Source organism: Zea mays, chromosome 5 (assembly GCF_902167145.1).
Source record: "Zea mays cultivar B73 chromosome 5, Zm-B73-REFERENCE-NAM-5.0, whole genome shotgun sequence".
NCBI lineage: Eukaryota > Viridiplantae > Streptophyta > Magnoliopsida > Poales > Poaceae > Zea > Zea mays.
Window position 1 is genome coordinate 51,983,736 of NC_050100.1, and position 14,938 is coordinate 51,998,673.

Here is a 14,938-nt window from a genome sequence, read left to right on the forward strand (position 1 = left end):
TAGGATACCAAAGCCCAAACTTAGGAGTATAAGCCAAATATCTCAAGATTCGTTTTACGGCCGTAAGGTGAGCTTCCTTAGGGTCGGCTTGGAATCTTGCACACATGCATACGAAAAGCATAATATCCGGTCGAGATGCACATAAGTAGAGTAAAGAACCTATCATCGACCGGTATACCTTTTGATCTACGGACTTACCTCCCGTGTCGAGGTCGAGATGCCCATTGGTTCCCATGGGTGTCTTGATGGGCTTGGCATCCTTCATTCCAAACTTGTTTAGAATGTCTTGAGTATACTTCGTTTGGCAAATGAAGGTGCCCTCTTGGAGTTGCTTTACTTGAAATCCTAAGAAATACTTCAACTCCCCCATCATAGACATCTCGAACTTTTGTGTCATGATCCTACTAAACTCTTCACATGTAGATTCGTTAGTAGACCCAAATATAATATCATCAACATAAATTTGGCATACAAACAAATCATTCTCAAGTGTTTTGGTAAAGAGCGTAGGATCGACTTTTCCGACTTTGAAGCCATTTGCAATAAGGAAATCTCTAAGGCATTCATACCATGCTCTTGGGGCTTGCTTGAGCCCATAAAGCGCCTTAGAGAGCTTATAGACATGGTTAGGGTACTCACTGTCTTCAAAGCCGGGAGGTTGCTCAACATAGACCTCTTCCTTGATTGGTCCATTGAGGAAGGCACTTTTCACGTTCATTTGATAAAGCTTAAAGCCATGGTAAGTAGCATAGGCCAATAATATGCGAATTGACTCAAGCCTAGCTACGGGTGCATAGGTTTCACCGAAATCCAAACCTTCGACTTGGGAGTATCCCTTGGCCACAAGTCGAGCTTTGTTCCTTGTCACCACACCATGCTCATCTTGCTTGTTGCGGAAGACCCATTTGGTTCCTACAACATTTTGATTAGAACGTGGAACTAAATGTCATACCTCATTCCTAGTGAAGTTGTTGAGCTCCTCTTGCATCGCCACCACCCAATCCGAATCTTGGAGTGCTTCCTCTATCCTGTGTGGCTCAATAGAGGAAACAAAAGAGTAATGTTCACAAAAATGTGCAACACGAGATCTAGTGGTTACCCCCTTATGAATGTCGCCGAGGATGGTGTCGACGGGGTGATCTCGTTGGATTGCTTGGTGGACTCTTGGGTGTGGCGGTCTTTGCTCTTCATCCTCCTTGTCTTGATCATTTGCATCTCCCCCTTGATCATTGCCGTCATCTTGAGGTGGCTCATTTTCTTGATCTTCTACTTCATCAACTTGAGCTTCATCCTCATTTTGAGTTGGTGGAGATGCTTGCGTGAAGGAGGATGGTTGATCTTGTGCATTTGGAGACTCTTCGGATTCCTTAGGACACACATCCCCAATGGACATGTTCCTTAGCGCGATGCACGGAGCCTCTTCAATACCTATCTCATCAAGATCAACTTGCTCTACTTGAGAGCCGTTAGTCTCATCAAACACAACGTCACAAGAAACTTCAACTTGTCCAGAGGACTTGTTAAAGACTCTATATGCCCTTGTGTTTGAATCATATCCTAGCAAAAAGCCTTCTACAGTCTTAGGAGCAAATTTAGATTTTCTACCTCTTTTAACAAGAATAAAGCATTTGCTACCAAAGACTCTAAAATATGAAATGTTGGGCTTTTTACCGGTTAGGAGTTCATAAGATGTCTTCTTGAGGATTCGGTGTAGATATAACCGGTTGATGGCGTAGCAGGCGGTGTTGACCGCCTCGGCCCAAAACCGATCCGAAGTCTTGTACTCATCAAGCATGGTCCTTGCCATGTCCAATAGAGTTCTATTCTTCCTCTCCACTACACAATTTTGTTGTGGCGTGTAGGGAGAAGACAACTCATGCTTGATGCCCTCCTCCTCAAGGAAGCCTTCGATTTGAGAGTTCTTGAATTCCGTCCCGTTGTCGCTTCTAATTTTCTTGATCCTTAAGCCGAACTCATTTTGAGCCCGTCTCAAGAATCCCTTTAAGGTCTCTTGGGTTTGAGATTTTTCCTGCAAAAAGAATACCCAAGTGAAGCGAGAATAATCATCCACTATTACAAGACAATACTTACTCCCGCCGATGCTTATGTAAGCAATCGGGCCGAATAGATCCATGTGGAGTAGCTCAAGCGGCCTGTCGGTCGTCATGATGTTCTTGTGTGGATGATTGGCTCCAACTTGCTTTCCTGCCTGGCATGCGCTACAAACCCTGTCTTTCTCAAAATGAACATTTGTTAGTCCTAAAATGTGTTCTCCCTTTAGAAGCTTATGAAGATTCTTCATCCCAACATGGGCTAGTCGGCGGTGCCAGAGCCAACCCATGTTAGTCTTAGCAATTAAGCATGTGTCGAGTTCAGCTCTATCAAAATCTACTAAGTATAGCTGACCCTCTAACACACCCTTAAATGCTATTGAATCATCACTTCTTCTAAAGACAGTGACACCTACATCAGTAAAGAGACAGTTGTAGCCCATATTGCATAATTGAGATACGGAAAGCAAATTGTAATCTAAAGAATCTACAAGAAAAACATTGGAAATAGAATGGTCAGGAGATATAGCAATTTTACCCAATCCTTTGACCAAACCTTGGTTTCCATCCCCGAATGTGATTGCTCGTTGGGGATCTTGGTTTTTCTCGTAGGAGGAGAACATCTTCTTCTCCCCTGTCATGTGGTTTGTGCACCCGCTGTCGAGTATCCAACTTGAGCCCCCGGATGCATAAACCTACAAAACAAGTTTAGTTCTTGACTTTAGGTACCCAAATGGTTTTGGGTCCTTTGGCATTAGACACAAGAACTTTGGGTACCCAAACACAAGTCTTTGACCCCTTGTGCTTGCCCCCAACATATTTGGCAACTACCTTGCCGGATTTGTTAGTCAAAACATAAGATGCATCAAAGGTTTTAAATGAAAGACTATGTTCATTTGATGCACTAGGAGTTTTCTTCTTAGGCAACTTAGCACGGGTTGGTTGCCTAGAGCTAGATGTCTCACCCTTATACATAAAAGCATGGTTAGGGCCAGAGTGAGACTTCCTAGAATGAATTCTCCTAATTTTGTCCTCGAGATAACCGGCAGGGTACAAAATGTAACCCTCGTTATCCTGAGGCATGGGAGCCTTGCCCTTTACAAAATTAGACAATCTTTTAGGAGGGGCATTAAGTTTGACATTGTCTCCCCTTTTGAAGCCAATGCCATCCTTGATGCTAGGGCGTCTCCCATTATAGAGCATACTTCTAGCAAATTTAAATTTTTCATTTTCTAAGTTATGCTCGGCAATTTTAGCATCTAATTTAGCTATATGATCATTTTGTTGTTTAATTAAAGTCATGTGATCATGTATAGCATCAATGTTAACATCTCTACATCTAGTACAAATAGAAGTGTGCTCAATGGTAGATGTAGAGGGTTTGCAAGATTTTAGTTCTACAACCTTAGCATGCATTATTTCATTTTTACTTCTAAGGTCGGAAATAGTAGCTTTGCAAACATCAAAATCTTTAGCCTTAGCAAGCAGTTTTTCATTTTCATTTCTAAGGCTAGCAAGAGAAATGTTCAATTCTTCAATCCTAGCAAGCAAATCATCATTAACATCTCTAGGATTGGAAGTTGAAACATTACAAACATGAGAATCAACCTTAGCTAACAAATTAGCATTTTCATTTCTAAGGTTGTCTATTGTCTCATGGCATGTGCTTAGCTCACTAGACAATTTTTCACATTTTTCTACTTCTAGAGCATAAGCATTTTTAACCTTAATATGCTTCTTATTTTCTTTAATAAGGAAGTCCTCTTGGGTGTCCAAGAGATCATCCTTTTCATGAATGGCACTAATCAATTCATTAAGTTTCTCTTTTTGTTGAGGTTGGCAAAAAGAGATCACAAGTTATCTTCCTCATCACTAACATTTTCATCACTAGAGGATTCATATTTAGTGGAGGATTTAGATTTAACCTTCTTCTTTTTGCCGTCCTTTGCCATGAGGCACTTGTGGCCGACGTTGGGGAAGAGAAGTCCCTTGGTGACGGCGATGTTGGCGGCGTCCTCGTCGTCGGAGGAGTCGCTAGAGCTTTCGTCGGAGTCCCACTCCCGACAAACATGGGCATCGCCGCCCTTCTTCTTGTAGTACCTCTTCTTCTCCTTTCTTCTCCCCTTCTTATCGTCGCCCCTGTCACTATCACTTGATAATGGACATTTAGCTATAAAGTGACCGGGCTTACCACACTTGTAGCAAACCTTCTTGGAACAGGATTTGTAATCCTTCCCCTTCCGTTGCTTGAGGATTTGGCGGAATCTCTTGATGATGAGCGCCATTTCCTCGTTGTCGAGCTTGGAGGCGTCGATCGGTTGTCTACTTGATGTAGACTCCTCCTTCTTTTCTTCCGTCGCCTTGAATGCGACGGGTTGAGCTTCGGATGTGGAGGGATCATCAAGCTCGTTGATCTTTCTCGAGCCTTCGATCATGCACTCAAAACTTACAAAATTCCCGATTACTTCCTCGGGGGTCATTAGTGTATATCTTGGGTTGCCACAGATTAATTGAACTTGAGTAGGGTTAAGGAAAATAAGAGATCTTAGAATAACCTTAACCACCTCGTGGTCATCCCACTTTTTGCTCCCGAGGTTGCGCACTTGGTTCACCAAGGTCTTTAGCCGGTTGTACATGTTTTGTGCCTCTTCTCCTTTGCGAAGCCGGAAGCGACCGAGCTCCCCCTCGATCGTTTCCCGCTTGGTGATCTTTGTAATCTCATCTCCCTCGTGCGCTGTCTTGAGCACATCCCAAACCTCCTTGGCGCTCTTCAACCCTTGAACTTTGTTATACTCCTCTCTACTTAAAGAGGCGAGGAGTATTGTTGTTGCTTGAGAGTTGAAGTGCTCGATTTGGGCCACCTCATCCTCATCATAGTCTTTATCCCCTACGGATGGTACCTGTGCACCAAACTCAACAACATCCCATATACTTTTGTGGAGTGAGGTTAGATGAAATCGCATTAAATCACTCCACCTAGCATAATCTTCACCATCAAAAGTTGGTGGTTTGCCTAATGGGACGGAAAGTAAAGGTGCATGTTTAGAAATGCGAGGGTAGTGTAGGGGGATCTTACTATACTTCTTGTGCTCTTGGCGCTTAGAAGTGACGGATGCCGTGTCAGAGCCGGAGGTGGATGGCGATGAAGAATCGGTCTCGTAGTATACCACTTTCCTCATCCTCTTTTTCTTGCCCCCACTCCGACGCGTCTTGTGAGAAGAGGATTTCTCCTTCTTCTCCTTTTGGTGTGAAGAAGACTTCTTCTCCTTCCCCTTGGAGGAGTTCTTCTTCTCCTTTCTCTTGGTGCGGGACTCCTCCGATGAAGTGCTCCCATGGCTTGTAGTGGGCTTTTCGCCGGTCTCCATCTCCTTCTTGCGTGATCTCCCGACATCACTTCGAGCGGTTAGGCTCTAATGAAGCACCGGGCTCTGATACCAATTGATAGTCGCCTAGAGGGGGGTGAATAGGGCGAAACTGAAATTTACAAATATAAACACAACTACAAGCTGGGTTAGCGTTAGAAATATAAACGAGTCCGCGAGAGAGGGTGGAAAAACAAATCGCAAGCAAATGAAGAGTGTAACACGCGGATTTGTTTTATCGAGGTTCGGTTCTCGCAAACCTACTCCCCGTTGAGGAGGCCACAAAGGTCGGGTCTCTTTCAACCCTTCCCTCTCTCAAACGGTCCCTCGGACCGAGTGAGCTTTTCTTCTCAAATCAAAACGGGAACAAAACTTCCCCGCAAGGGCCACCACACAATTGGTGCCTCTTGCCTTGATTACAATGGAGTTTTGATCACAAGAACAAGTGAGAAAGAAAAGAAGCAATTCAAGCGCAAGAGCTCAAAAGAACACGGCAAATCTCTCTCGCTAATCACTAAAGCCTTGTGTGGAATTGGAGAGGATTTGATCTCTTTGGTGTGTCTAGAATTGAATGCCTAGCTCTTGTAAGTGGTTGAGAAGTGGAAAACTTGGATACTTTGAATGTGGGGGTGGTTGGGGGTATTTATAGCCCCAACCACCAAACTTGACCGTTGGTGGAGGCTGTCTGTCGTATGGTGCACCGGACAGTCCGGTGCACATCGGACATGTCCGGTGCGCCAGCCACGTCACCAATGCCGTTGGATTCTGACCGTTGGAACTTCTGACTTCTGGGCCCGCCTGGATGTCCGGTGCACACCGGACATGTACTGTTCAATGTCCGGTGCGCCAGTATGGGCGTGCCTGACTTCTGCGCGCGCAGCGCGCGCATTTAATGCGTCGCAGGTAGCCGTTGGCGCCGAAATAGCCGTTGCCCCGCTGTTACACCGGACAGTCCGGTGTACACCGGACAGTCCGGTGAATTATAGCGGAGCAACTGAAGTGAATTCCCGAAGCTGGCGAGTTCCGGAGGCCATCCTTCCTTGGAGCACCGGACATGTCCGGTGTACACCGGACAGTCCGGTGAATTATAGTGGAGTCGCCTCTGGAATTTCCCAAAGGTGGCAAGTTTGAGTTGGATTCCTCTGGTGCACCGGACACTGTCCGGTGTACACCGGACAGTCCGGTGCCCCCAGACCAGAGGTGCCTTCGTTTGCCCCTTTGCTCCTTTGTTGAATCCAATACTTGATCTTTTTATTGGCTAAGTGTGAACCTTTTACACCTGTATAACTTATACACTAGAGCAAACTAGTTAGTCCAATTATTTGTGTTGGGCAATTCAACCACCAAAATTATTTAGGAACTAGGTGTAAGCCTAATTCCCTTTCAGCGCGCAACCACGGGGTGGTTGCATGCTCCTTGTGCGGTGGTTCGCTCCTTGACTGCTGGTTGTGGTGAAGATGGAAGGGTGAATAACCGCAGGACGGTTGCACGCTCCTTGTGCGGTGGTTCGCCTTCTTGACCGCTGGTTACGGCGAAGGTGGAAGGGCGTGTAACCGCAGGGCGGTTTGCACGCTCCCTGTGCGACGATTCGCCTTCTTCTCGCTTCAGGCCAGCTTGTACGACGTGTGAGGCCTGGCCCCCCATGTCAATGGGAACCCTGGTGCGCATCGGGGGAGACCTTGCCCGTGGCGCTTCGGGGCACGGGCGGGGAAATCTGCCTTTAAAAAGGAGCTCATTCCTCGGGCAGTAGCCAAGCCTCGCTCCTCTTGCATTCACCGCGCCCTTCCGCCTTCTGATCCTCTAGATGGGGCGCGACGGTGTTAGCTGGAGGGATCCACGTCAGGGCCACCCTCCCCAGCGGTCTCACCGCCGGGGAGCTCGCGCTCTTCGTTTCCTGCGCGGTGGTGCTGTCGATCTTGTCTTCTTCTTGCTGTTGTTGAAGGAGCGCGACCTCATGGGGGTTGGTGCTCTTCTGCCATCGCTCGACTTCAAGGATTTTCATCATGCAGCCCGGCTGCAGTCTCCCACGAGTGGTCATCTACAAGGATGGCCACCAGCCTCGTGGTGGAGAGAAGCGAGCCGGGCTGTGGCTTCCCCCTGCCCTCAGCTTCGAGGATGTTCATCATCCTCACTGGGGTGGAAGGCGAGCTGAGTTGGGGTCCTGCCTTCCGCATGTGCTGGTGACCCGCTTCTTCCTCCAGCATTTGGAGGAGAAGGATGTTCACCAGCCTTGCGGAGGAGGCGAACTTCGGCTACGCGGGGCCGGCCGGCTGCAGGCGCCGTCAGCTGTCGTGTGTCTGTCTCCATGGCTTGGATGGCTTTGGCGCCGCCTCCCGCCGCCAAACGGGGTGCAGCTGTTTGTCCACCGCACGGGTGATGGTCGCGCCGTGCGCAGGTCTGCCGCATCCGTGGCGTTCCATATGCAACCGGTCGCACTGCTCTGGCACCGCCTAGGGGGTTGTACAAGACGTCGTACGCCGCGGCGGTGGCGGCCGCGTTCTTGGATGGTCTTGTCCTCACCCCCGTAGGAGGACGGGGGCGAGGACCTTTCTGCACGCGGTGAGGCGACCGCCGTCGCCGGTAAGCTACCGGTGCAGATGTGGCCGCTATCGTCGGTGCTAAGGTGGTCGCCGCCACTGGTGAGGCTGCCCATTGCAGAGGTGGTTGCCTCCGCTAACGAGACCACCAGTGCCCCCTGTCGCCAAGCCTCCAACTCTTTGGCTTTAATGGCCTCGTTGTCGCCCCCCGTAGGAGGACGGGGGCGAGGACCTCTTCGCAATGGCGCACACATTAAGGCGGCCATCACCGCTGTTACACTGTTCTGGAAGATTCCGCAAGGACAGTGGTCGCGGGCTTTCCAGCGCGACTCCATTGGCGTCTAGTAGTTTATACCTGCAGAGTAGAGGTGGAACTAGGATTCTGCTTGAAGGCGGATGTAATACTTTTGCTTTTTGTACGATACTTTTGAGTACTATTTATCAAGCAGTGTTAGCACTTATCTGTGTACCGCATGTTCCTGATGTGTGTGATGTTGTTGACTCGTCCCTGGTACTTGGCCCCCTGCCTAGGATGCAGGCTTGATGTGTCGGGGTTGGATACCAGCGTATCTGAAAGGGTTGTCAACAACTCACGGGAGGCAGCCTCGGCCGGGATCTGGATCTATACATAGCTTCAGCTAGGGAGCGTTAGCAGTACACCCATAGGGTCCCCTATCTGATATTAGCCATCCATTGATACATGCTCGGGACTCACAGGGTTTAGTCTGGGTGGCCAAGTTGCGTATCCGGACCCCCTTGGGTCTCGGCTCTAGATACTAGGACTCTCGTCGCAGGGTGGTGGAGTGTGTAGGCTTACGGTACGGGACCAGGCTAAGCGGCTACACGGCTCCGGATCACCCCAGGAGACAAGTGCCCATTTTCCTGAGCCGGCCCCAGGTTGTCAGACCCACAGAACTATAGTTCCAAATACTAAGGTACCCATCACAAAATGGTGGGCTATGCAGGCTTAAGGTATGGGACCAGGCTAAGCGGCTACACTGCTTTAGACCCTTTCATGGAATGAGCTCCCATTCTTTGGAACCAGCCCCCAGGCTGTCGGACCTCCCTGCTTTCGTAAGGGAGGTCCTAAACTGCAAGCATGGCTGCTCAATTCGGATGTCGTCATGTCAGGACAGATGGGGACCGTGCGGGTGGGTTAGATAAAAGGTATTATCTGAAAACTGTAGGCCAAATCCATGGAGTAGGAATATAAAGTTGTCATAGAAACGCGTCCGAGGGGGTGAATTTCCTCTTTATAACTTGATATGCATGGGTGTAAACCATCGGGCTAGGTTTATGTGGGCAGACCTCACCAGGATGGTGTACACATATGCGAAATTTAATTATGAAAGGAGAAAAATTTAACCCTTCAGAGTTGCTTCTGTGGACTGAACTTACAGAGATAGGAAGGGGTACTTCTTCAGCTATAGCAAAGTTGGCATCCCTTGGGTTGGCATATTTCCATCGCCTTGAGGGGTTCCTCCCTGCTGGGGGAGAGGTTGTGGATCCCCTCTTGGTTCAGTACTTTGCCGCGGGATTAGGTCCCGACCCTGGGTTCCCTACTATGCACGAACCGTCGGCCATAGTTCTTGGGCACCTCGTTACAATGTGCATTTCGGGTTGCAACTTGACACTTGAGTCCGCCGCTTGAGTCCACGTCCTCGTGTTGTAGTGGCCCCTACACAAACCCATCGAAAGGTTAGACCCGTGGGGAGTCCAGAAGGGTTTCCGGGGGAAGGCAGGCTTCGGTCCCATAGGCCAGGTAGCATGGGGCCCCCTGGTGGTCCGTTTAGTTGCCTTCACCGGAATTGGAGTCTCTAGTGAAGACATCCTTTAGAACTCCCCTCGGGTGACTGATACCTGAGGTCCGGTTCGACCGCGACCACCTCTTCGTCGTTGGCCTTTTCCTTGCCGGGTCGACGACGAGGTGGGGAGCCATCCCCAGAAGACTGCTCGCGCCGCGCGCTAACACGCTTTGCGAGGTCGATGATCTCGCGACATTCTGTGGTGCTGTGGCGACCGTTGGGGTGCACGGGGCATGTGCCGCCGTTACCCCTCGGTGGCCATGGGCATTTGCTGTGGTCGCCCCGGCCCCCAGTCGCAGCTGCCACGACCAGAGCGGTGGAGTGCGGCTTCTCGTTGCCGCGGTTCTTTTTCTTCTTTTTCTTGTCGTCCTGAGCGGCGGTACCTGAGCCGCCTGCTTGGGCAGCGACCGTTGGGGTGCACGGGGCATGTGCCGCCGTTACCCCTCGGTGGCCATGGGCATTTGCTGTGGTCGCCCCGGCCCCCAGTTGTAGCTGCCACGACCAGAGCGGCGGAGTGCGACTTCTCGTTGCCGCGGTTCTTTTTCTTCTTTTTCTTGTCGTCCTGAGCGACAGTACCTCGCACCTTGGTGAAGCGAGAGATAAATGTTCGGAGAGTTTCTCCAGGCTCTTGTCTTACTGCGTGCAGGTGGGCCTCCACGTCGTGTTGCTGGTAAGCACTGGCGAAGTTCGCAACAAACCACGCGCAGAGCTCTTCCCAGGAGTAGATTGACCCTGGGGCGAGGTTCATGAGCCAAGTCCGGGCTGGTCCGGACAAGGCGACATGAAAATATGTCACCATCACAGCGGTGTTTCCACCTGCTGCCGTGATGGCGGTGACGTACACCAGCAGGAACTCCGATGGGTTTGACGTTCCGTCGTACTTTTCCGGCAGGTGCGGCCGGAACTTGGGCAGCCACGACGCTGCGTGGAGATGATCTGCGATGGCGGCGCAGCCCATGCCGCCCAAGGGGACACCCGCTTGGGACCGGGTGCCCATTGGTGTCGGCGGTGCTACCGCAGCGAAGTCTTGATCGAGGTTGCGTGCCTCGATGTTTTGGCGGCGCTCGCACGCCCTCTCCAAAGAGACCCGGGCATCCTCTCCCGCACGCCTGTGGTCGAGTACTGCCCGAAGGTCATTGGTCTGTGCGCCCCTCACTGAGGGTGAGCGCACAGACGCCAATGCCTCATGTTGGCGCTGGGATGACCGTGGCCTCGACCTGGTCGAGGTAGAATGTGCCATGCCGAGCAGTTGGTCGATGTCGTCCCGCCATTGCTTCATGGCCCCTGGTGAGGCTATGGAGCTTGGAGGGTGTCGCAGCAACTCCCTGGCTGCTGACAATGCTCCCGGAGTCGCCCTCGACGGAGTCCGAGATGTCTGTGCAGCTGTATGCTGCCATCCGGCGTGCACAGCAGCAGTGTCCGGCACAAGGTGGTTGGGAACCTGTGGTGTGGAAGAAGCAGCTTCTTCCTCCACCACAAAATCCACCGAAGTCTCGGCGCGGTGCTCAACGATTTGCACCATCATGCTGAGCGAGAATACAAGCAAAAACCTAAAGCCTAGACCCTACCTGGCGCGCCAAATGTCGGAGAGGAAATCTCCACCCGGGTGGCGGAGTGCACCCGCCCTAAATCCTAAGATGAGGAGGGGCCTAAGCATTTTGCTTGTTGCGAGATGAAGGAATGAACACAAGAACACGCAAGAGTTTAGAGTGGTTCGAGCCGCCGGAGCGTAATACCCTACTCCACTGTGTGTTATATTGCTTGAGTTGTCTTGGATGACTTGGATCTAAGCCTAAAGATTGAGCCTATGTTGTAACATCGCATGCCTCCCCTTTTATAGCTAAAGGGGGACATGTACAAGAGTACTGAGCCCCGACATATGGGCCTAGGAACACGGCGGATGTAGCTACTAATACTTGCTACTGGAGCGATCTTCTTGCGCCCTGACACCCAAGATCTATATAGCCTCGGCGTGCAGAGGGAAGCTTCTCGTATAAGGGATGAGTACAGTGCACCGCGCAGCACGGGCGCACTGTTTCAGCAACGGACTGGACAGGTGCGCCGTCTGCGGGGTGGCCCTGGCACCGCCTGTCAGTGGAATGGACAGGATGCAATAATGTCGTGGGGGCACATCGCCTGTCAGAAGGGTGACAGGCAGTGTGTCCTCTCCTCAATAAATGCAAGGGCCGCGCGGCCCAGAGCCCTTACGTCATGCTCCGCCCGCTGGCCTACGTCACGGACAATAAGCCATGTGGCAGCATTAGACCCTCGACCGAGTGGGGAGCGGAGGTGCTCCGGATAGAGCCTGGACACGCGTCAATACCGGACCTATGCCTAGGTCACGGCACTTCCTTTCCTGGGACCTTATTATGGGTGGTCCGGAGCTCACTTGGTGGGGTCCGGACCCTATCCAACGGCTCCGGGCTGCTTTACTTCGGGGGTCTGGGTTGTGCGTACAGGGGTCCTGTGTCTTCTGGGCCCGATGGCATTGTCTCCGAGAATGCCACCTCAACCGCTCACAATATACTCCTAGGGCTGTTCTCCGTGTGGGTAAGGGTAGCCGCACAGGCATCGTGTCTTCATACCGTAGCAAGGGGTACCCCTAATCCAGGGTACCGACACCTTCGATCAGGTAGTCATCCACCGATAGCTTGGGAACCAACCCCCCGCCCATAGCAACATCCACCGCCTCTTTGGTGCATTAGCCTAGGCAGGCTCAGCTAGATACAACACTGTTGTAACCAAAACGATAGGGGTAGGCAGAGGCGGTATTGCCTCGGCAGCAGTAGCAGCCTTCGTGGTCGCGTCTACAGGGAGCGTACCCCTCGCAGCCGCCGTCCGAAGGGCTCTCGTCTACCAGTGGGGATCCACCAGCCGCAGTGGAGCCATTGGGGCCTTCCTCTTTGAAAGTCGCCTAGAGGGGGGTGAATAGGCGAAACCTGAAATTTATAAACTTTAAACACACACTAAGGTCGGGGGTTAGCGTTGAGGTTAGCCTTAGAATTAAATTCAAGTCCGAAGAGAGGGGAAAACAAATCAAACAAGAATCAAGGCGAGTGAACACGATGATTTATTTTACCGAGGTTCAGTTCCAAAGAACCTAGTCCCCGTTGAGGAGGTCACAAAGACCGGGTCTATTTCAACCATTTCCCTCTCTCAAACGGTCACTTAGACCGAGTGAGCCTTTCCTTAATCTCTTGGGTCACTTAGACCTCGCATGGACCACCACACACTTAGGTGTCTCTTGCTTCGATTACAAATCACTTGAGAAAAGAAATGAGAAAGGAAGAAGGCAATCCAAGCAACAAGAGCGCAAATGAACACAAAATCTCTTTCTCACAAGTCACTAAGTGTTTGAGATGAATTTGGGACATGGAGAGGATTTGATCTTATGAATTGTGTCTTGGAGTGAATGCTAGAGCTCTTGTATTGAATGTGATCTTTAGAAAACTTGGATGCCAAACGATGTGGTGGTTGGGGGGTATTTATAGCCCCCAACCACTTTGTAGTCGTTGGCAAAGGCTGCTGGCGATAGGCGCACCGAACAGTCTGGTGCACCACCGGACAGGCACGGTGTACTATCCAGTGCACGCCACATCAGCATATCCGTTACGGTTCTGAGCAGTTGACCGTTGGAGTCGTCTGTTGTCTTGCTGCACCGGACAGTCCGGTGCCCTGTGACTTCGCTGCTCTGACACTGTCGCGCACTGTTCACTTTTACTGTTCATTCTGCAATCGACCGTTGCGCACAGAGAGTCATTGCTCCGCTGGCTCACCGGACAGTCCGGTGAATTATAGCGGAGGCTGCCCTGGAATTCCCGAGAGTGGCTGGTTTGGAGTTGTACGGGCATGTTGCACCGGACACTGCCTGGTGGCACACCGGACAGTTCGGTGCTCCAATTTTTAGCACACTCAAGTTCTTTGCTCCATTCTTGATTGTGTCCCTAACCAGATTTCTTTATTGGTTTGTGTTGAACCTTATGCACCTGTAATAAATAATATCTAGACAAACTAGTTAGTCCATGTGTTTGTGTTGATCATCAACCACCAAAATTAATTATAGGAAATGGTTGACCCGATTTCCCTTTTACTCTTATTCATGGACTCTATCCGATCTTTCTCCATCAAGGCTGCTAGAACAACACCAATATTATACCTGTAAGGGAACAACCCAAATCACCAAGCTAGCCAAGACATAATATAGTCTTTGCTAGAGGCCCTAGGGACAGGTACGTCATTGTGCCACTCAACCCCTATCATCTTTAGCATTAGTTTGGTGGCCTCCCGGAGAGTAGCCGAAGGCATAACTTCCCACGGTTTCGCGCATGTCCCAGCCAAGTCCTCGGTAAAACTAGCCTTCACCCCTTGCACTAAACCACGACCCCCAACATCGCCACCAGTCGAGCCAAGTTTAGACTTCTTTCTCTTCCTTAACGGTGAAACCACATCCTTCCCCTTAGAGGACCCCTCATCCCTTACGACATGTTTGCCTAGCCGGTTTTTCTTGCCCACCACAACATCATCAGCGTCATCGGTGGCCTCCTCTGGATAGGGGCCCTAAGGGAAACCATTCAACTCAAAGACATGATTCACACACACGTTGGAGCCTCGAATAGCCCAACTTCTTGGCAACCCTGTCTTTGTTGAATACTTCCTGATGAACTTCACCGCCTTGGCCTCCACCTCCCTGACAAATGCTAGAGTCCTACCCTCGCAACTCAACAACGAAGGTTGGACTCAGAACTAGTGGTTTTTCAGGGATAGTATTGGCCACGATTTCACTTCACCTACCCCCCATTCGTGTCTCAATGACCACTCTCCACAAGCGATAAATTCCTCGGTCAAATCCTACCTACCACTCCACCAGGCCGCTCGGCGAAAAGCAACCTCATCAGCATCCCTTTTCTTCACATCAATTTCAGGGAACACAATATAGCGATGTGAGCTCAAAATACTCAAGGACAGCTTTGGTACCCCTTTGTTGTCTTCCATCTGAACAAGTAACTAGTAGTCCCACCAGTTCCCCACTTATTCTTCACACATGACACAAGCTTCATGACTTCAGTCGAGGTCCTACCCATCCTCGATGAAAAGATAAACGTACCAAACTGCACAATCTTGTCGCCAGCATCCTTCTTCTGCCTGTGGAGGCAGTAGTTCTTAGCGAAGACCTCCATCGACGG